The sequence below is a fragment of the Salmo trutta genome, chromosome 29 (assembly GCF_901001165.1).
Source record: "Salmo trutta chromosome 29, fSalTru1.1, whole genome shotgun sequence".
NCBI lineage: Eukaryota > Metazoa > Chordata > Actinopteri > Salmoniformes > Salmonidae > Salmo > Salmo trutta.
Genome location: NC_042985.1, coordinates 34,995,940 through 35,017,390, shown reverse-complemented (window position 1 = coordinate 35,017,390; position 21,451 = coordinate 34,995,940). Strand labels below are relative to the sequence as shown.

The following is a 21,451-nucleotide window of genomic DNA, read 5'->3' as shown; positions in this document are numbered from 1 at the left end:
TGGCAATGGCAACTGAAACATGCATGGCCAATCCTTACTCTCTCTCCTCTCTTCTCCCCTCTCTCTCTCTTTCTCTCTCTCTCTCTCTCTCTCTCTCTCTTTCTCTCTCTCTCTCTCGCTCTCTCTTTCTGCTTTCAATCAACCAACCAGAGAAGAGGTGGATCGCAGGCCCAGTTGCCAAGCAACAAAGCCTGAGAGTGATGGCAGAAAAATAGCTGTGTTGCCAAGTGAGAGGAGTAATTTGAGAGATGACATACAGTATTTTAGAAAGAATAGGTCGGCCGTGGTGAATTGTAGAATTCTGAAGCGATATGGAATTAGGATTACGATGGTCGGTCTGAATACAAGGTTCTTGATTACGGGGTGTTTATGGATAGTAACCTCCAAGGCTCCATCCTCAGTGTGTACAACCTGCATATAGCACCCTTTTTTTAGTCATAGGCTTTGTTTTAGTGCCTTTACTGATTGTCCGTTGCCTAAGAAGAGAAAGGCAGGCTGAGGCTGAGCCTGGGGGCTGGTGGGGGGAGATGTGGGAGGAGGACGTGTGGCTTGTCCCCAAACAGCTCTCTGTCTCTCTCCTGCCCTCTCCTATCCCTCTCTCTCTCTCTCGCTCAGCAGCAGTCTCTTCTCATTAAGAGGAGACTTGGCCCTGGCATGGAGACTCAGTGTTCTCTGTTTCCCACATACATAGAGCTGGCCTTGTGCTGGCCGCCTGAGGGACAAAGGAGGACTGTGACACCCGGAAGTGTCCTCACAGAGCGGCCAAAGGCACAGGGGTGGGAGGGAGAGAGGGAGGGAGGGAGAGAGGGAGAAATAGATGACCATTGTGACTGTGGCTTAATTAAAGACAATAATGTTGTTTTTGTACCACTCTCTCCAAAACAAAAGGCAATCTCAGGAAGGTGGAGATGGCCTAATTAGTATGGGGAGAGAGAGAAGACACAGCGAGAAAGAAAGAGTTGTTGTGTGTGAGGTCTGTTTGATGCTGTGTTTTTGTCTCCCCATGTGACAGTGTGTGTTATAAAGCACAGCCCCTTGTCCCTGACAAGGTGACCCAGGTTGAGCAGCCTTTAGGCAGGGCGTGATTGGTTGTGATCCCAGGTTGATGGAGGTTGTTACCCTGTCTGGTTTTATATGGTTGGTGCTGTTAGCTCCTCTCAGATCCACAGTTAATACAGGGCTGAAAGGGTCAAAGGCCACAACGATACTCAGGCCATGTTTATTATCAATCTTGACCTCTTTAAATTGATTGACAACCACTTATTTTTTGTGGGCTCCCAGAACCTTTATGCTGAATAATGCCAAAAAAACATAATTTGAAGAAAAATAACCTTGAATTGCGTTTCGGATCAAGCCAATGAGGTCATTGCAGAGAGAGACTATCTATTGTGTTTGTGAGGCATGAACATTGCCTCATCAATCTGTCATACATCCATATCAGCTTGATCAGTGGAATATAAAGTGTTCAGTGTTCAGTCATGCCTGAGGGTGCCCTAGCCCAGCCCTGCCTAGGACAGACCAGACCAGACCAGGCTAGCCAAGCGGCAGCTTCCCAGCCTATGTGGGTTATGGTGGCTGGCTGGACAGGGAGGGGGTAGGAGTAGGGTGTGTGTGCATGCTTGTGTGTGTGTGTGTGAGTGTACATGCGTCCATGTGTACGTGCGTGTCTGTGTGAAGGATCAGACAGGCCAGGCCAGGACCAGGGTAATCCAGGGTATTAAGTGTTAGCAATCAGGCGTGATCTCCCAACTGCTGCTGCTGCTGGCTCAGCTGGTGCTATCATCACACATTTCATTAACCCTGCTGTCTCTGGCTGCCTGCACTCTCTCTGTCTGTCTGTCTGTCTGTCTGTCTGTCTGTCTGTCCGTCTGCCTGCCACACTCACTCCGCTCCTTTCTCCCCCTCTGCCTTTCACCCCTGCTCCTTACCTCCTGTTCCCTCGACGATGAACCACGTCTGTAACACACATACACTGTTTACGCCCTCTCGTTTTTCTCTATTCCATGTTTTACACACAGAGGCTGGGCGTTGGTTCGGAGGCGCTCCTCTCTGCCCATAAAGGGAGATTTTAGAGATGAAGGCCAGTTGTGCCTATCGTCCTTCAGCCCAGGCAGTCCCTGAGGCCTCTGGGGAAAGGGAAGGGGGACCAGACCACACTAGTACAGAGCGCTGTCCATAAACGTCTGAATATACTATAAACAGTCTGAGCGATGCCCCATGCCAGACATATACGTTTATGGCATCAGGGGTTTCTCTTAGGCGGCCACAGAGAGAGGAAATGGTTTCTGTAAGAGGGCTGTATTTTGGGGAGTGAAGGGATTAGTTGGTGGGTATACATACAGTATGAAAGATGGCGTAAGTGTTTAGACGGGGGTACCGCCTGTTACACAGTATCTCCTTCTATAGCTCTGTCTCAGTCCCGGCTCTCTTCTCTGTCCCTAAGGACAATGTTTACAGCTGCTTGATCTCCCAAGTGGCTGTCTGTTTTTCTCTCCTCCCTCTTCTTTTTTTTTTATGTCAACCAACACTCCATCTTGGTCTCCACTCCTGCTGTTTTCACCCTATCGTTCTTCCCCTCTGTTTCCCTTTCTTATCCACCCTTCTCTCCGGTTCTCTCTCTCCCTCCCTTCCTCACTCCTCCCCTCTGCTCGTTTTAAAGACAGCGTGGGCTCACGTCTATGTAGCTGTTCCTCTGGGTGTGTTGACATAGCAACCGTGGCTGTATTTTATGATGCAGATGTAGTGGCTGGGTATGCTCTGTCTCTTACGTCTTTCTGACGTCTTTCTGGGAACCTTTGTTTCCATTTGTGACACAGCGTTTGTCATAATATGCATTTGCTCTTTTTTTTTGTGTGCACTGTGATTCATTTTGGCACTGTGTTTTTTTGGTTCTTACCGATTGAACCAAATATAGCAGTAGGCCTGTCTTGTTCTCTTGTCTCTCGTGTCCTTTCTAAGCTCTGCATACCAGTCCTTAGTCATCATTGCAGAGGGCTAATTGCAGTCTTCCTGCTCTTCATGCTCTAGTCCAGTCTGTCCTCGCTGGTCTGTGTGGAAAGAGAGCGAAGCAGACTCACAGTGTGGGGGCTTTGCTCTTACAGGGGACTGTTTGATATGTGCTGGTTGTTTGGGAGAGAGATTTTAACTAAGCTGTGGGTGTTGGTAACCCCTCTCACACCCTCAGGGCTTCAGTGGAGTCAGGGAACTCCTGAAGTGGAGATGTGGAGGAGTTGGGATGCGATACAGATTCTTCCTCCAGGGCGGTGAGGAGGGCCGGAAAGGCCCTCTTTTCTCACTCCTGGTGTGTTGCCATTGTCCCGCAGTGCTTTAAACGCAGAACACGAAAGGTCAGAGGGAGCTGCTGTTCTTCAGGCCTGATGAAATGATTAGACTGGTATGGAGTGTTAAGCTGTTTCCCACAGCCTGTAGAAAGACTCTGGAGGGCAGCCAGCCAGGGGCTGCTTTAAGCAGGTCTGTTCTCAGGGAAGCTGCCTGGCCCCCTGACCTATCACAGGGGAGCTGTGAGGGGGCGGAGCTAAGGGTTCTATTCTGCTTGTTTGGGATGATGTTTTGGGGCCTTTCTCTCTGACTGCTGGATGTTCTGGTGAGAACTGTTACTAAAGCGCCTGCTCTCTCTCTCTCTCTCTCGCTCTCTCTGAGGGGAGTCAGCTGGGATCTGCTCCTGCTTGACTTACAGTTCCAATTTTCTAGTTCATTTTCTCATTCCTCTTTCTCTGTCTCTCTCTCTTTCTCTCTCATCTCTGCTCTGCCAAGAACAGCCGCTCTCTGCTCCTTGTCCATGTGTGACAGGAAGAGTGCTGGAGACCCTAACCCAAACGTCCGTCATCTTCCCATAATTCCCCAGTGCCCCTGCCACAGTGTGGCATGACGCATGCTGGATGCCTGAGGTGACACCAAGGGTCGTGAGGTCATGGGCCTACAGAGACCTACACAGAGGACACAGGATGAAGAAACTATCCAGGAAACCAGCAATTATTAGCTCTGCAGTAGATGATACAGCATAGCTTTGTTTATGTGTTTTGCTCATGTGTGCGATAGTCCAGGTTTTGACTGTTTCGTTAATGCACTCCCTACCCATTCTCTCTGCAAAAATGTGTCTATGATACAGAGGAAAAAGTGCAACGATGTCTCAATGCAGTCTTTGATCAAGCTCTGTAATCCAGCCTTACGCTGTGATGGTGAAACGAGATGCGGCTTGTGTGCGTCTACAGTGGAAGTGATGTGTCAAAGATGTGCCAGTGAGTGTGGAAGCGAATGGAAAGTTGGACCGACAATGTTAGTATTGCTCCTTGGCACGGTGCCCCATGTAAGCGCTTCCTTAGACTCCGGCTGAGGCTGTCCTTGGCCAGGCTTACATCCTGTATTATGCTACTGTGTTATCCAAGAGTGTCTGGGCCCTGGGCCCTGGGCCGGGTCAGCCAAACACCCACCCACTACAGTACTGCCACTCCCTGCATCACCCTGTGCGAGCGAGCTTGTGTTTGTGTGTACCAGTCCTGAACATGTGTGAATCCATGAGGTATTCAGGTGTTGTTTGGGTGTTTGGGTCATGGAACGATTACACAAGGTTTATGGCAGATTATGAGAGGGTTAATGGTGGGATTTACCATAGCGCTAGGGTGGTAGTTGTAGTGAAGAGTGTGTGTAAGTGTGTATTGTTTGTGTGTAATCCTTTTCCGAGTTTCCTGTAGTGAAGAGTGTGTGTGTGTGTGGTCTGTTTTTACTATCCTTGTGGGGACCAGAAGTCCTCACAGGGATAGTAAAACAAGTTAAATTTGGACGGTCCACACAAGGAAAAAGGTTATTTTAGGCTTTGGGGTTAGGTTTGAGGTTAGGGTTACAATTAGGGTTAGATTTAAGGATAGGGTTAGGTTTAGTTTTAGGGTTTGGGGTTAGGGTTAAGGTTAGGTTAAGGTGTAGGGTTAGGGAAAATATGATTTTGAATAGGGATACATTTTTCGGTCCCCACAAGGATAGTAAAACAAACGTGTGTGTGTGTGTGTGTGTGTGTGTGTGGAGAGGGCGGGGCATCACGCCTGTAAGCTGCTCTCGTGCTCCTGCAGGGCAGATGGCATGTTACCGTAGGAACCATCTGTACAGGGCGTAGTATTGTGTGTGTGTGTGTGTGTGTGTGTGTGTGTGTGTGTGTGCAAGCATGTGGATGTGATGTAGATGAACACGTACGTGCTGCCATCCATGAATGCAACACGCTACCTGTATTTAAAATGCAGAGAGAGCGAAGGTCTGCCACGAACTGTATTTTTTTTGTTAGTATGTTGTCTCGAGCGTGAGCTAACGTTGGTAGACATCCGCGAACTATTCCCCTCGTTGAACATGCCTTAGGCTACAGCTTTCTGCCTGTGTCTGTTTTTGTTTCCCACCCAACATTTCATTTCTAAAACGTTTTTGCACTTCTGTCCCTGTCCTGTTGCATAACGCACCATGAGAGTGTGATATGCAGCATGTTTGTCCCCTGCCCCTTTTCTGCTCCTACAGAGATCTAGCCCTGGCTTCACACCACAGACTAGGTTAGCGTTGACTGAGTGGCATTAGCCAGGTAATACATGTGTTCTCTCCCTCTTGCACCGCCAGAGGCTTGTGTTTGTCTCTGTGAAGGGCCATAGAGAACAGTTTTGACACTCTACTCTGAGCTGTCTACATATGTAATACTTGCCTGCAGATTGTCACCTTGGAAGCACGTGTTAAAACTCAGGGGAGGGAGGGAGGGGGGGGCTGTTTATGGAATGTAGATTTTAGGGTGAATGACCACTGTTTGAACTTGATGTACCCGTTATCCTTTATTAAGTAACTTTGAGTTAGCTGATTTGAGGGCCTTCATATGGCTAGATTGGCTCATATCGGCTCTGCTCAGCCCATACAGAACCACCCCACTGGATACAAACTGGTTAAATCGACGTTGTTTCCAAGTAATTTCAACCCCAAAAATCTATGTTATGATGTTGAGTCAACGTGGAGAACTTATATCATCAACATAAGGGCATTTCGTCTTTTTTTCCCACCCAACTTTTAACCTAAATCCAATGACATGGTGAAATGTCTTGTTGATTTCAGGTTAGTTGACAACTCAACCAAATGTCAATCAAAACTAGACGTTGAACTGACGTCTGTGCCCAGTGGGAAGTCTCTTCTCATAGGTCTGATTATTTCAGAGCCATTCTTATGGGGCCAGCGGGTTGTCATTCTTTTCCACACGGTCAGCACTTCTCTTGTCCAGGTGGTCTGGTCGCAGACAGACGTTTCCACACTTCCCCCCCTGAGCAGCAACTTGGGAATCCTAGTGTAAATCAAGTTCAAGGCCTGGATTGTCTGGAGAGAGGAAAGCACGAAAGCAGCCCCCCTCTTCCTGTTGGAGGGTTTTCTCCCCCACCCACCCAACCTCGGGGACCTTGAGAGGAGAGGAGGAGGAGAAGATAGGAGAGGAGAAGATAGGAGAGGAGAAGAGGGGAGAGGAAAGGAGTAGAGAGGAGAGGGGAAGAGAATAGAAGAGGGGAGTAGGAGGTAGGGCAGTGATGGGTGGAGATGCATCAAAGTAGCAGGACTAGAACTGCTGATCTGTACAGGAAGTGGACAGGCTAATAATCAGTCCCATTAGCTTCCACTCAGAGCAGAGCAGAGCGGCTCATGTGTCTGGACTGTCTCTTATCTTGTGTGGCATTGCAGTATGGATACTGAGACCAAACCCATCAGACCAGGTCTTACTAACATTGGCATGTTCCTTGGTGTCAAAATATACCTTCCTGGTAATATAGGTCTAATTGATCAGAAAACATGTGCGGTTGGCATAGTAAACACGTGAAGTAAGATACTATTTGAGTTGGGTAGCGGTAACAGTGGTCTTTAAGGAGTTGGTACTGACTATAATTCCCGGTACTGACTACTGAATAAAACTCTCCTGCTCTAGTTAGTATTGTGTACCCCACTAACTAAGTGGTGGCGGACCCAGTGGCCTTCACAGTTGTGGAGTGACCTTCTCAGCTTGTAAATCCGGAAGGTGTGTGTTGAGTGTGTGCTTAGTCACAGCAATGTAGTTACCGTACATAGCAGGCACACACACACTCAAACATACACATTCACAAACTATATACACACTCCGAGTGGAGTGTATAAACGCAGTTGATCACATATCTAGCCCACACACAAGCTATATTATCTTGCCACTGTTAGACACTGGCGAATCATTTAGTGTACCTGTCACGGCAGTGAGTGTCTCAGTGTTACTTAGAGATCATGTGTTGTCTGAAGCCAGAGCGGAGCGTACAGTTAAATCATTACACAGTGTCCTGGGGCCAACGCTCACATTGAACTGTGTTCGCGGTGTTCACTTGGGGCGGCAGGTAGCCTAGTGGTTAGAGCGTTGGATTAGTAACTGAAAGGTTGCAAGATCGAATCCCCGAGCTGACAAGGTAAAAATGTTGTTCTGCCGCTGAACAAGGCAGTTAACCCACTGTTCCTAGGCCGTCATTGTAAATAAGAATTTGTTCTTAACTTACTTGCCTAGAGACGGGATTGCTAGCAAGGCTGGAAATTCAAAACATCAAAAATCTAATAATTTCAATTTCTCAAACAATCAACTATTTTACACCATTTAAAAGATAAACATCTCCTTAATCTAACCACATTGTTCGATTTTCAAAGAGGCTTTACGGCAAAAGCATAAAGTTAGATTATGTTAGGACAGTACATAGCCACAAAAGTACAAACATCCATTTTCAATTCAAGGTCAGGCGTCACCAAAAGCAGAAACCAGCTAAAATTATGCACCAACCTTTGACAATCTCCATCAGATGACACTCCTAGGACATTATGTTATACAATACATGCATTTTTTGTTCCATCAAGTTCATATTTATATCCAAAAACAGCATTTTACAGTAGCGGTGAAATTCAGATTTTTTTCTTCTCTGAAATGCTTCCGGTGAACAACGTTACAATTTACAAAATTACTATTCGAAAACATTGGTAAATTATAATATTGTCATTCAAATAATTATAGTTTAACATTTCGTAAATGCTACTGTATTGCCAGATTTCAAAATAACTTTACTGGGAAATCACAAGTTGCAATAAACCGGGTGCTGTGCTAAGAACAATAGGCTAGGCTATATAGGTTAGCATCATCTTGTAACCATGTAATATCAATAATACTATTGTCAATAATCCCTTACCTTTGATTATCTTCATACATTGGCACTTCCAGGAATCCCAGGACCACAACAAATGTGGTTTCTTTTGACAAAGTTCATAATTGATGTCCAAATAACTCCAAGTTGTTGTTAGTGCTTCGGTGGCTACTAAAAAGTAGCGCGGGGGAATGTGAAGTCACGGCGAAAAGTTAAAAAAATAATCTATTTACGTTTGTTCAAACATGTCAAAAGTTGTTTAGCATCAATCTTTAGAGCCATTTTTAATGTGAAACATCAGTAATGTTTCAACCCGACCTCTCCTGTATCTAGAAAAACGTTTTTGAAAAATGTCTCGTGTCTCATGATTGCGCAGGTGCAGGCAATAATGGAAGTGACGACATCCCAGGGACGTCAACTTCCCTGCATTCTAATTCGATCTCTGTTCATCATAGACGCTTCAAACAACTTTATAAAGATCGCTGACATCTAGTGGACGCCGTAGGAGTTTCGAAATGAATCCTTTCTCACTGTGGTATCTATTAAACAATGACTCAAAAAAATAGTACAGCCACAAAATAATTTTTTTCTCTCAGGTTTTCTCAGGTTTTTGCCTGCCATATGAGTTTTGTTATACTTACAGACACCATTCAAACAGTTTTAGAAAATTCAGAGTGTTTTCTATCCAAATCTGGTAATAATATGCATATCCTAGCTTCTGAGTTGGTGTAGGTGGCAGTTAAAAATGGGCACATATTTTTTTCAAATTTCTCAATACTGTCCCCTAGCCCCAACAGGTTAAATAAAGGTTAAATAAAAATAAACTGACATCAGAGATGTAAAAAGGGACTAGTTACAGGGAAAAACAAGGTTTTAAAATCATTTCAGCGTTGTTAAGAGTGCTTTACTGATGTGGAATTAGTTTGGAATGATGAAAAGTGAGAATAAAAGGGGGAGAAAGAAGTATGCTGTGGTAAGAGAGATTGAAATGAATCTGTATTTATTTGATTATTTCTTTGACATAAAAGGCGGCGGAAAACAGTAAAGTCCCCCTCCTATCATGGGAGTGGGTGAGTTCCAGGGGAAGTATTGTTTGGGAAACATTTCAGCAGCATTGTGGAGGCGATAAGATCAGCAGCCTGTGAGTTTGGTGCTTTCTTTGGGATGGAGATAGTGAGATCACGTCCTGTGGGCCTTGTTTATGTAGCCTACTGTACACGGACAGGGCTCTAGCCATGAAGTCAGCGGCTTTCCATAAATACCGTGGCAACCATCCGTGACGAGAGACGCAGAGAGAGAGAGAATGCGAGGGAGTGAGCTAGAGTCCCGTTGATTGTTCTGTAGTCGCTGTAAGGGGATAGCTTTCCTCTCGCTTTCTTTTCTTTATCCTTCTTCTTTTCTGGTTGTAATGAATAGCCCACTTGGTTGGTCAGTGGCAGTATTGGGGTATTTTTAGCAGTAATACTGTCCCCTGCCAGGAACTTCCTTTTTAGCGTAAATATGGAGGGTATTTAGCTCAGTCTTCTCCCAATCCTCCCTCAGACCCAGGAGACGCTTTAAATGCTCTTTAATCAAACCCAGAGAATGTCATGCTTTCTTATTATCCTCCCTGCTGATTGGTCCACGGATCGAAGAATGTTGGCAATGCACCAATGGACTTCCTCTGCTCTTGGTTTTTTAACGTTGTTACGCTAGCTCTTTGAAGTGATGGCCGCCAGCCAAGCGGCCTCCACTGCCCTCCGGATTGTGTTCAGCTGCCCGGCAGGTATCCTCTCTGACACACTTCAGGGGAACTGTGGGGAGCTGTGCTGCTCTGGACGTGTGAACAGGGCCAGCCAGTCACACAGCATGTTTGGTCAGGGAGCCAATGATGTGTCTTCATTAGTCAGCCTTCCTTAAGCCACGGTGTAACCAGATCATCGTCTGACCCTTAACCCCTGACCCCACAGCGTCAGTCATGTTGTGTCTTCCTCTCTGTCAGCTAGAGAAACAAAAAACACTGAGGCAATCATCTCTCCGGGGTGAGGGTACAGCTTGGTTAGGAAACAAGGGTCTGACTCTACAGTGACTCTAACCTGTTTCCCATAGACCGGCTTTCTCCTAAGAGAAGTCATGCTCTAATCAGCATTCTGCTTCCACAGTTTTGGTTTGGGTGAGATGAGCTTTTGGGGAGCATTTGTTTTGCCTCCGCGGAAATGGCCTTTCAATGAACTGGCATCCATTAGGCCATCTCTGAGCTGACCCTCTAATGAAATGATCTCATGTTGGAACCATAATTCAGTGAAATACACTTCATCCCGTAAAGAATCCTAATTTAGGACCTGTGAATACACAAGTAGTTGCGGCATGATAGTGGAGTGTAGGCCTATCACGTTGTTAGTGAGCAGGCTATGTATGTCAACCCATCTTGGACTTGTATGTAGTATTGGTTGGCCATGTCTAGCCCTGTTCTCTTCCCCTTCACCTATCAATATTTCATGTGTGAGATGGTTTTGGCTCAGTGAGTGATTCAGAGAGTAGGGCTCTGACCCACTTACAGCCTGGTCCCTGGTAGAGACTCTGCTCTCTCCAGCCAGGCCTGGCAGCTATTTCATCCCAAGGTTTGGGGCCTTTTGGGTGGGTGGTCAACAGGGGATGTAGCCCTACCTCTTCCCCCTTACTGAGTCCTCTGGCTGGGTGGGGGGGTTGACAACACGTGTTGTATCCCCACTGTAGATTCCTGTCCTGTTAATGATGTCTGTTTTGTGAGGGACTGATGGTCCGTGTCCTGGTAATTGGACTGTGTGGGTGGAGCTGGTGCCCAGCATCTCAATTGATAGTGATCTCAGGACAGGCATCTAGGCCACTGTCCTCATCACGCAGGGTGGTACGTGGGACTACAAGATAGGGGTGTAATGCTACACCTCAGTTCGGTCCGCACTGTGAACCCGATTGAATACCTTAAAAATAAATAAACATGCTGAGTTGCCTCTTGAGTAAATCTGAGTTGAAAAAACGTTGTAGGCTATTCCGTTAAAACAACTCGAGCCTATGCGCACGTTGTAATCAAAATTCGAATCTTAACTGCCGCATTTCATGCTATCCTTTTGTGAGGAGCAGCTGGAAACTAGTTCTGTACGATGTTGAGTGGTAGGGTTGATAAACCAGAATTGGAGGATCCTCCATCATCGTTCAAATCTCCAGTTTGGCTGGAGATTTTGACTTCACAGTAGATTACAATGGCGATGGACAGAGAGTTGTGGATATAACCATTAACAGTATGTCGCCACTGCTTAACGAAAATAGCCAATGCAGGCGCGTGTAGCTTGTTGTTGTCGGCCAATCACAAGTCATCAACGCGGTACTACAGTCATAGAGCCTCCGTGTGTGGCAAAGCAAGTTAGGAGATGATCTACTAAATGGAAGATGGAATTCAATTATGGAATTAAAAGTTAAATTAGAAATATATGTTACAATTACCAAGAGCCAACTGGTAGGTTGCTACAGTGGTTCCTCCTTTAAAAGTTGCTAGCTTGCACCGCGGGACTTAAAGGTACCCAGCGTCACGGCTTCATTGCTCCAGACCACAACAAAGGGGAGGTTAGAACACTCATTATGCATTTGGGTCCCAAGGTTTTTATATAACCAATCATATTGAGTGGTTCCAATGATGAATTTGACGCCAGCCACCCGTTCCTGGGTGAAGATGGCTGACAAAACATTACGGTGGAACCAAATGTAAGTAGTTATAACGTCATAACGAGTCAAGCAAAAAAAAATGCAATTGTCAGGAATATGTTCGTTAATGTAGAAACAAAAGTTTGTGCATATTTTTTTGGTCCTAAAGTTAATTTACAAAAATCGCTATTTAGCAATGTATTTGACTAGCTACCATTAGCCAGCTAGCTAGCTAGTGTTATGACAGGAGAATGAATTTGTAATTTGTGTTGTTTAATGTTTTAGTTACTCCTGACAAAACCAGCAAACCAGGCTGTCGTCTTGTGAAACAGTGGATGTTAAGAATCTGGCTGGCTAAAGCATTTACTGCAAATTGAATGTACAATTGTCTAAGCTTGCCTTGCAATGCAGCTGAAGAAACATAGCTAGCTAACTATTTACTTTCTTATTGTGTAGTTGAGGATAAAAATAACCGTATACCTATGGATGTGTAGCCAATCTGTGTATGGACCCTAAAACGTTAGGTTCTGAACTAATATTCATACCAATCTATGAACCTCAGCTATTATAGTTGTTGTATCAACTTTAAGTCTGAATGGAATTAATGAAGCCTATGGATAGAGTAGAATATAATAACTTTATTGTGCCAAGGATGCAAGTCCTATATACATGTACTGTAGTTATTACCATGCATGAGATCCCCACATTGTAGCCTGTACATTGAATATATTCACTGATCATGTACTCTTCCTTGGCAAATAAAGGTGTGGTTCAGGTATGAATCTCTGAGACATTCTTTTTCAGTCATATCAAACTCCATTATTTTAATAATGCTGTGTCTGCATGTATGTATTACAATTATACACTTCTATATTGTTTACCACTCCTGCTCGTGGGACATCAATGATTACGTATTGTAACTATGCAATAGACTAGAAACATGATTTAAGTAAAGGCTGATTTGTAATTCATATATACAGAATGAAAACTATGCATATCTAACTCCCTTCATCTGCATTATTAATCTGAGGATTCTCCGCTGGTTGAAATTAAGTATCTCATTGAAATACTATCCTGTGGGATAGTATTTCAATGAGATACTTAGTTTCAACCAGCGGAGAATGTGAAACGCTTTATTGAAAGAAGTTCATTATCCAGGTGTTATAAATACATAATACATGCATTATAATTATGATAATTGTAATATTATATTATAAATACAAGTTCAATCTGTACTTCAATGCACATATGGTGTGCATTATAAAACGAGGAAGAAAGACGAGGTGGAGAGAGAGGTGTCGAAGACAGAAAGGGAAAGAGGTTAGAACAGCAGACAGCATATGAATAATGAATTACAGTGCTACCCTAATATTCTCTCAGTTCATCACAATTGCGGTGTCTCCTAACCAGCCTTGGGCCCCCAGTTGGCCTGAAGGTTATGTTAAGATCGGGTGAGGTGGCAATGACGGGACTGGCTTCCTCTCTCACATCAAAACATACCTGCAGATGAGAGACAGATGGATAGAGAGAGAGCATGATTAAGCCTTGTTTTTTTATTCTAACACCGTCAGTCATCATAATCATCACGAGGTGAAATGCAAAATTGACCTTGGATCATTAACTCTGGGACTACTACATCTCTGTCTGTATTTCAATGTAAAGCATCTCTTTAATAATACTTCCTGTTGACCCGACCAAGTGACCTCTCACCTATGATCAATCATGCTGTGCCCTCTGTGTCAGCCAGTTCACCAAAACAGCTGATATAACCTAGAGGATTTAGGGAGAAGGGGGAGAGGGATGAAGTGAAGAAGAGAGACTGTTATTGTGTGTGTGTGGTCTCACCTGGTGTCCACACTAAGTGGCTACAGAGTACTTTATGCTGAAAAACAGACACGTGAGGACAAACAATAGAAGATAATGTCAGTAGAAGATACTGTATGTGACGCAGACAACTATCGGAGTGTACCTGAAACATTTACATATAGAGGGCTATGTGTCTCACCACTTGGTTATTGCAAGGCTAACCCCCAGGGAAATCATGACTTGGCAGCAACAGATAGTCCAGTGAAAATGTCTGTGTTTATGTGGTGTAAATCTGAAAATTAGCAGCTGATATCTTAACGTTTTTTTAATTAATGCATGTGAGACAGGTTCCATGTACAACAAGACATGCATAGATGAAGAGAAAAAGAACACAGAACAGTTTAATTACCTCTGGTTATGGACACTTTTGCCAGCAATAAAGCTTCCACGGCCTGTTCCTCGGACAGTGAACATTTGGCAATATCTAAATTTTCGACCCCTTGATCAGCTCGCACTCTGAAAGTAAAGAAAATAGCTTATTTTTTGTAGATATGAAAACAACGGACCGATATGACCGTTCAATCTAAAGCAGCAGATGTCATTTTCAGGATACGGCAATACAGCACAGAAAGCTTAACACCAGACTGGTATTGTGGTTGTTCATTAGGTGATGGGAAATATGCAATGATACCTGCACCATCTACAAGCTGCAAAGACTCCCTAAATATTTGTGACAGACATATTGTGTTCTTTCATCCTTCTGTAAAAAAAGCTAACCGTTACTGTCATGAAATATGATTATACATCGACTATGAAACAAATATGACATGAGTTGCCATGAAAGAAAGTTAGATTAATTTGACTGAAAATGAGAACAGGCGTTCGTAGCTAAATGCTTTTGGTTAGCTTGAGAATAATAATTGCATGATTTATCATTCTATGGTATGTATGTATGTATGTATGTAATATAGTACAATGTTATGAACTAATATAGTAGAATGATATGAACCAGCACTGAATTGTAGGAGCTAATTACTAGCTATGTAAAAGTTGGACAGAAGAACGCCCTTTGCTGCTTACCTGAGGTGCCATCATCACGCAGTCCTTCTTCGTAGGTGTCCGCTCTGATTTCGTTTGTGTCGGAAAAAAAGTTGCTTTCAGAACAATTTATTTTTGAAAAAAAAAAAAGAAAAGTTTGACAAAAAGACACAAATGTAACTCCGTAGCATATAACAATTGGCCTGTGAATAACCACACCTTCATACAAACGTGCAGAATTATTGACGCACAACCGAAGATGCTGCCATATCCTGCCAGCACACCCACAAGCGAGCCAATCAGGGGCAGAATGATGACGCGTGGAAGAGGGAAAGGAACGAGATTGGAACAACAACAATTTGTTGCAAGTTGGGGAGGGGGGCTAATAGCTGAACAATAGACTATTCAACCTTTACTAAAGAATAGTCTAATAGCCGAGCTAGGTGTGAAAATCCCCCCTCCTATCACAGACCAAATTTGCCTTAACAACCAAGGGGTAGCTTGCTACTAAATGTAATAAAGTAATGACTTTTCAATTAAGTTACCTTACACGTTATGTTGGCTAACAATTTGTTAGCTACGCTGTCCTGACGAACCACATAGCATATCATTACAGCAGTATGTACCGGTATGTTAGCTAGCTACTTAACATTAGTAGTTATACATCAAACTTGCCAGTATATTAACTATAGGCTATCTAACTACTCAATGTTTATTGACTTGATCATTCCAGTCATTCTTAGCTTAGCTAAATGGTATCATTGTTGTGCGTTCTCAATGGACATTTGGGTGCTTTCGTAAATGTGCTCTGGCTATCTACACAGATTGCAGAGCACTCTCGTCTGAGTGTACCAGAGTGCAGAATAATGAATTTACAAGCGCTTAACACGTTGAATATGGCCGGTGTCAGTAAACATCGGCAAAAAAGCGTAATTAAATTGTTTCCAACAGCACAGTTACAGTCACCAACGCTCTGTTTAACACGAAAACTGCCTAACCAGCTCTGCTAGGGCGAGTAAAATGGTCAGAGTGGTCTCATTTGTGTCTGGAAGTAGCTAGCAAGCTAGCCAACATTTACATGGGTGCTTGACTGCCGTTGTAAGGCCAGAATGCTCAAATCAACCCTACTCCTTGGCCCGAACGTTCAGTGTGCACTCCGAGAGCGAAATGGTCTGAATTTATGAACTGACAATCTGACAATGCTCTGAATTTATGAGTGTTGTTGTACAGCACCATATTTTCTGTTCCATCCTAACAGAAACCCAGAGGGTTTTTCATTTTTCATGGAATAGAAACACCATAATATTAATCAAATTATTTAAGCATGTACCAGTCAAAAGTTTGGACACACCTACTCATTCCAGGATTGTTCTTTATTTTTACTATTTTCTACATTGTAGAATAATAGTGAAAACATCACAACTATGAAATAACACCGGTCTCCCACGTGCCCTGCATTCTGTAGTACAGACATGGCCTGCTCTCCCTTGTGTAAGGAATTCCCATGTTTACTACAATATGTATTGTAGACTGCACATTAGCCTAATAAACAAATAAACACATTTCGTTAATACAATAATGATACAAAAATACTCTTTCAAATTGCAGATGTTGATTTAGTTATGGATCCATAACAAATTACTATGGTAATAAATATCACTGATTTACAGAAATATTGGAACAAAGTTGTCTATTGAAGGCAAACAATTTAGAATCCTCCAATCCTGTAGCCTACTCCCGACCGTCACGTTGTACAGCGCCATATTTTCCATTCCATCCTAACGGAAACCCTGAGGGTTTCGTTTCTCATTTTTCTCTGAATAGAAACTCCATAATATTAAGCAAATTAATTAAGCCAAATTTCTTAAAATCAATCCCAAAAACACTGTTATTACAAAAAAGGTTTTAAATTCTCTGGTAATGCCAATACGGAATACTATCAAATGGTGGTCAAACTAGCAATAACTTGCAGTAACAGAAAAATGACAATTTGAATGATGTGCCACATAATTCTGCGGCAGCGCGCAAGGTGTGCCGCAGTATGACGCAGCTTTTAAAGGAGGAACCACTGTACTTAATAATCTGAATGGAGGTGTTGCTATTTGTAACTGTAGGACAGGGAGAAACCGCATGCAGCCTCAATTAGCCTAGCTAGCTAGCTAATATAGCTAGTTTAGTTAACGAGCTTCTCTTTGTTTGATGCAGTCAAGACAGGTACTACGTAATCATATTGGATGATAAATAGCCAAGCTACTAGCTATGACAACCTAGAAGTTAGTCTACTCGCGTGAGTCGGCTTGGATCGTTGGTTGCTATCTGTCTGTCTTGCCCTCCCTCCTCCTTGCTCCCCGTGTCACTCACTCACGGTACACACACTGCAAGACCCCTCCTCCACCTGCTAGAGTATCTCTCCCTCGTTCTTTATCAGCTCTGGTTAATAAAAGTAGCTTACAAATGGACTTTTCTGCTTCTTCTCTCACTCGGATCAGGCCGGGTCTGGATCCGACCTGGTCTATACGTAACTAGTCTAGATGTCCTTGGATCTTTTCGGAATGGGTCTCTATATTTAGAAATACATTTATGCATATCGGGTTAGGTTGGGAAAGCCCCAGGTCCATTTCAAAAGGACCCATGAAGATTTCTACTTGAGAGGCTCAACATAACAATCCCTGTCACAACAGACAATTCCAGGAACATTGTGAATGCTGTCACAGAAGCTGGACTTGGGCAACAAATAGGGTGCTTTTTAGTTTTGCGTCTTTTGACAAATAAACAAAAAATGTACTAAAGTAACTGTTGGCATTTGATTTTCCCGCTATACCGTAACCGAACTGAACCGTGACCCCAAAACCGCAATATGTACCAAACCGTGGGTTTGGTGAACAGTTACTCCCCTTCTACTATTGCATTCATGTGAGTATGTATGTGAGTATGCAAGTATGAGTGCATATGTGATGTCAGCGTGTCATCTCCATATGATAAATCAAGTGGATGATAAGAAGAAAAAAACTATGTGCTGCTGCTCAGCTAAATACACTCTCACCCACTGCCTACCGTCCACCATTCTCACACAGCATGTGATCCCAGGTAGCCAATGGCGTCACCCTCTACCACTGTCTCCATGGGAATGCTGTGATAAGCTTTATCACCAGTGTTGACTGGTGACAGGAAGTGACATTTCCCTAGCCTTGGCCTCTGTGTTTACATTTGAGTCATTTAGCAGACTTAGCGTGGGGTCCGTGGCGTAGTCGGCCACCACGCAGTATGGATGGTGTTGTGACTCATGAGTCACGCCGTGAGTCACGCCTGACTCCGAGGCTGACCTCACAGCCTCACAGCCCAGCAGGAACATAGTACACAACCAGTCAACACTCAGTTATGGGACTCTACTTCTCTGTATCACTACTTCTGCTTTCAATTCACAATTTTCCTAAAAAATAATAATAATCGGTTACTCCATGATACGTGACTTTTCCGGATGCTGATTTTCAAAAGGGTAGTATTTTAGCCACTACTACTCACATAACACTATCAAATACCTTGTAGGTATAGCCCCATGTGGACTAATAATGTTTATATCTGCTGCATATGGTGGACGATGCAGCTATACGTTTATCACGATGGACTCTGGGATCTTGGACTACTTACTTCCAGGAGAAGAGGTTAATAAGAGACTTGTGTCAGAAGAAAATGTATTTAGTAATACCCTTGTTTACAAAAAAGGGTGCACAACTTAGTGAGGAACAGTTTACTTCCAATAGAAGAATTGCAATTGTGAGTCCACGTAGAAAGAGCTATTAGACACTTAAACGTTTTCAAAATCTTATCACAAGTGGTGCCAATAAATCTTGTTCCAAAAGTAGGCAAGATTCTAAGAATATGTACTGCTCTTGTAAATTTGAGGGGTGAGCTCATTCGTGGCTGACCAGTAATTAAATGCAGGATATAACATGAAATGCATGACAACCAAGCGGGTTCAATGAGATCCTACAACAAACTGATACTGATGATACTGTTCGGGGGGTTATGAAGAGTGTGATGAAAAGGAATGAAAACAAACATGTGATATTGGCAATTGTTATGCATTTTATTAAACTTTGAGACAGTTCATTGTTATTGATTTAAATCCATTAACAAAACATGGGAATTGTAACATGTAGATACATGTAAACTTACTCTCTCCTAGCAAGATCTAGAATTTTTTGGGACTTTGTACATGTCAATTCACTACTTGAACACAACACACACTGACAATAGCTCTTTGTGTGTATTGTTCTTACCTTATGTTGTATGACTGTTCACATTTGACCTTTAATCAATTTAGCAGAAAATCTGTAATTTGCTCAGCTCTTTGCCATCTAGAGAAGTTGCCTATAGCTCTGATGCACAACTCACTTGTTCAGGTCTTTACAGTCTGTGTTAATACCAACACATGCTCTACACTTTCTTCACAATCTCAGCATGTCTGTGTCATTGCGCTTAAGCCGCCCCCCCCAATGAATTCATCAAGAAGTTGAGGCAACATGCATGAAAAGTAAAAAACTCTCAACCGATTCACCTGCTCCCTTAGAAATATCTAATCAAACGGCACAATAAGTACCACGTTCTCATCTGGTGTCCAGATCATCAATCTGGCTGTCTTCAGACCTGTACAAAACATGTGAAGTTCAATTTGCGTGTAATACCCTTTGCTACCATTTTTCTGCAGCTTAATCTGTCCATCCACTACTTTGAAATCATTGAATTTCTAAGACAACCGGTCGTTGAGTGAGTGGTGTTTTTTGTTTCGGACAGGGCTATTTATATCTAGGAACTCGCTAGAGTCAATGATTCGACCTGGACTGGCTGATAGCCAAGGTTCTTGGACATTTACAACTGTACCCTTGTGTGTAATGTTTATTCTCTGCTTTTTGAGTTAATTGCAGGCTGTCAGCTCTTTTTCTTTTCCATAGTTGGTGGCATAGTTGGTCCTCACACAAGAATTTGTCACTATTTTTGTCTGCACGTACATGCACCTTTTTTGCTGAGTTTACTGTAATTCTAATCTTCCCTGAACTGTGCCACAAATCAGATGCACTTTGCTTCCTTGTGTTCAATTATTTATTTTATTTAACCTTTATTTAACCAGGAAAAGCCCCTTTAGACCCCAACTCTCTTTTTCAAGGGAGACCTGGCCAAGAAGGCAGCAACAATCAATACATTACAGAATTAAAACATACAACAACATGATCCAGCCTAAAAAAAGCAGTCTCTCCCATCAATATTTTAAATTCATTCAGTGGCACTAACATATCTAGATGAAGCATGCATTGTAGATTATTCCATGCGTCTTGTGCACAAGAAGAGAAGGCAGTCTTGCCTAATACTGTGAATGTCCTGGGGACTTTAAGTAGCAACCACCTAGCAGACCGGGTTTGGTAACTGCTGGTGGTGAAGGAGACCAGACTACAGAGGTAAAGAGGGAGTTTACCCAAAAGGGCTTTGTAGATGAACACATACAAATGTATCTTTCTGAGCATATAAAGTGAGGTCCAACCTACCATTTGGTACAATGTGAAATGGTGGGTGAGTGACTTGGCGTTTGTAATAAAGCACAAGGATGCATGATAAACAGAGTGATAAACAGAGTAAGACGGAGGAGGTTGCATGCGTATACAACAAGTCACCGTAATCAATTACAGAGAGAAAAGTGGCCTGAACAAGCTTCTTTTTAGCCATAAGCGGGAAGCAAGCATTATTACGAAAATAAAAACCCAATTTCAATTTAAGCTTTGTCACAATATTATCCACATGAACTTTAAAGTACAACTTTTCATCCAACCAAATACCTAGGTATTTGTGGGATGACACTTTTTCCATGGATAAGCCACAAGATGTGACAATGCTAACGTTCTCTGGCAGAGTTCTAGCTCTGGTAAATGTCATGAATTTAGTTTTTTCCATATTCAAGACCAGTTTGAGACCATAAAGGGAGGCCTGCAGTGACTGAAAAGCAGTCTGGAGCTCTTCAACAGCCTGAACCAGAGAAGGAGCACATGTATATATAACTGTATCATCTGCGTATAGATGTAACTGCTGGCTGCATCCTATTTCCCAAATCATTAATACAAATTGAGAACAACACAGGAGCTAAAATGGAACCCTGGGGCACACCTCTATTAATCTCAAGAAAGCTAGACTTGTGATTGCCAGTATATACACATTGTGTTCTGTCAGAAAGATAGTTCCTGAACCAATTTACTGTCCTTTCACTGAGACGAATGTTTCTGAGTCTAGCTAGCAACAATTCATGGTCAACTGGCCTTTGATAAATCCACAAACAGAGCAGCACAATGTTTATTTTTATCAAGTGCATTAATGATGTCGTTTGCCACTGCCATAGCTGCAGATGTGGTGCTGCGCCCTGATCGAAAGCCAGACTGAACCCCACTCAGTATGTTCTTTTCAATTAAGATGTTTTTTAACTGTGAGTTCACTAGGGATTCATAGACTTTGGCCAGGATAGGGAGTTTAGAGAGAGGACGATAGTTATTAGCATCTGAGGGATCTCCACCCTTTAGTAGTGGGAGGACATAAGCTGATTTCCAAATGCTGGGTATGGAATTGGTCAAGAGACTCAATTTGAAAATGTGAGCCACAGGTTCAGTAATAATACCAGCTGCTATCTTTAACCTTTCTGGGAAGGGGGTTCCGCTAGTGGAACACCTGGCCTACAGCCAGTGAAATTGCAGGGTGCCAAATTCAAACAACAGAAATCTCATAATTAAAATTCCTCAAACATACAAGTA

The 21,451-nt window shown here is 43.1% G+C and overlaps 1 protein-coding gene and 1 long non-coding RNA gene across 7 annotated transcripts in view; both read left to right on the top strand.

Moving 5' to 3' along the window:
* The window catches only part of LOC115167467 (protein MTSS 2), a 91,340-nt gene that overhangs the window by 24,276 nt on the left and 45,613 nt on the right, over window positions 1–21,451 (top strand). The window lies entirely within an intron of this gene.
* On the top strand, window positions 3,025–20,391 carry LOC115167469 (uncharacterized). The gene is made up of 3 exons (XR_003870491.1): window positions 3,025–3,035; window positions 10,956–10,958; window positions 20,292–20,391. It is a non-coding gene; the product is annotated as an uncharacterized LOC115167469 (long non-coding RNA).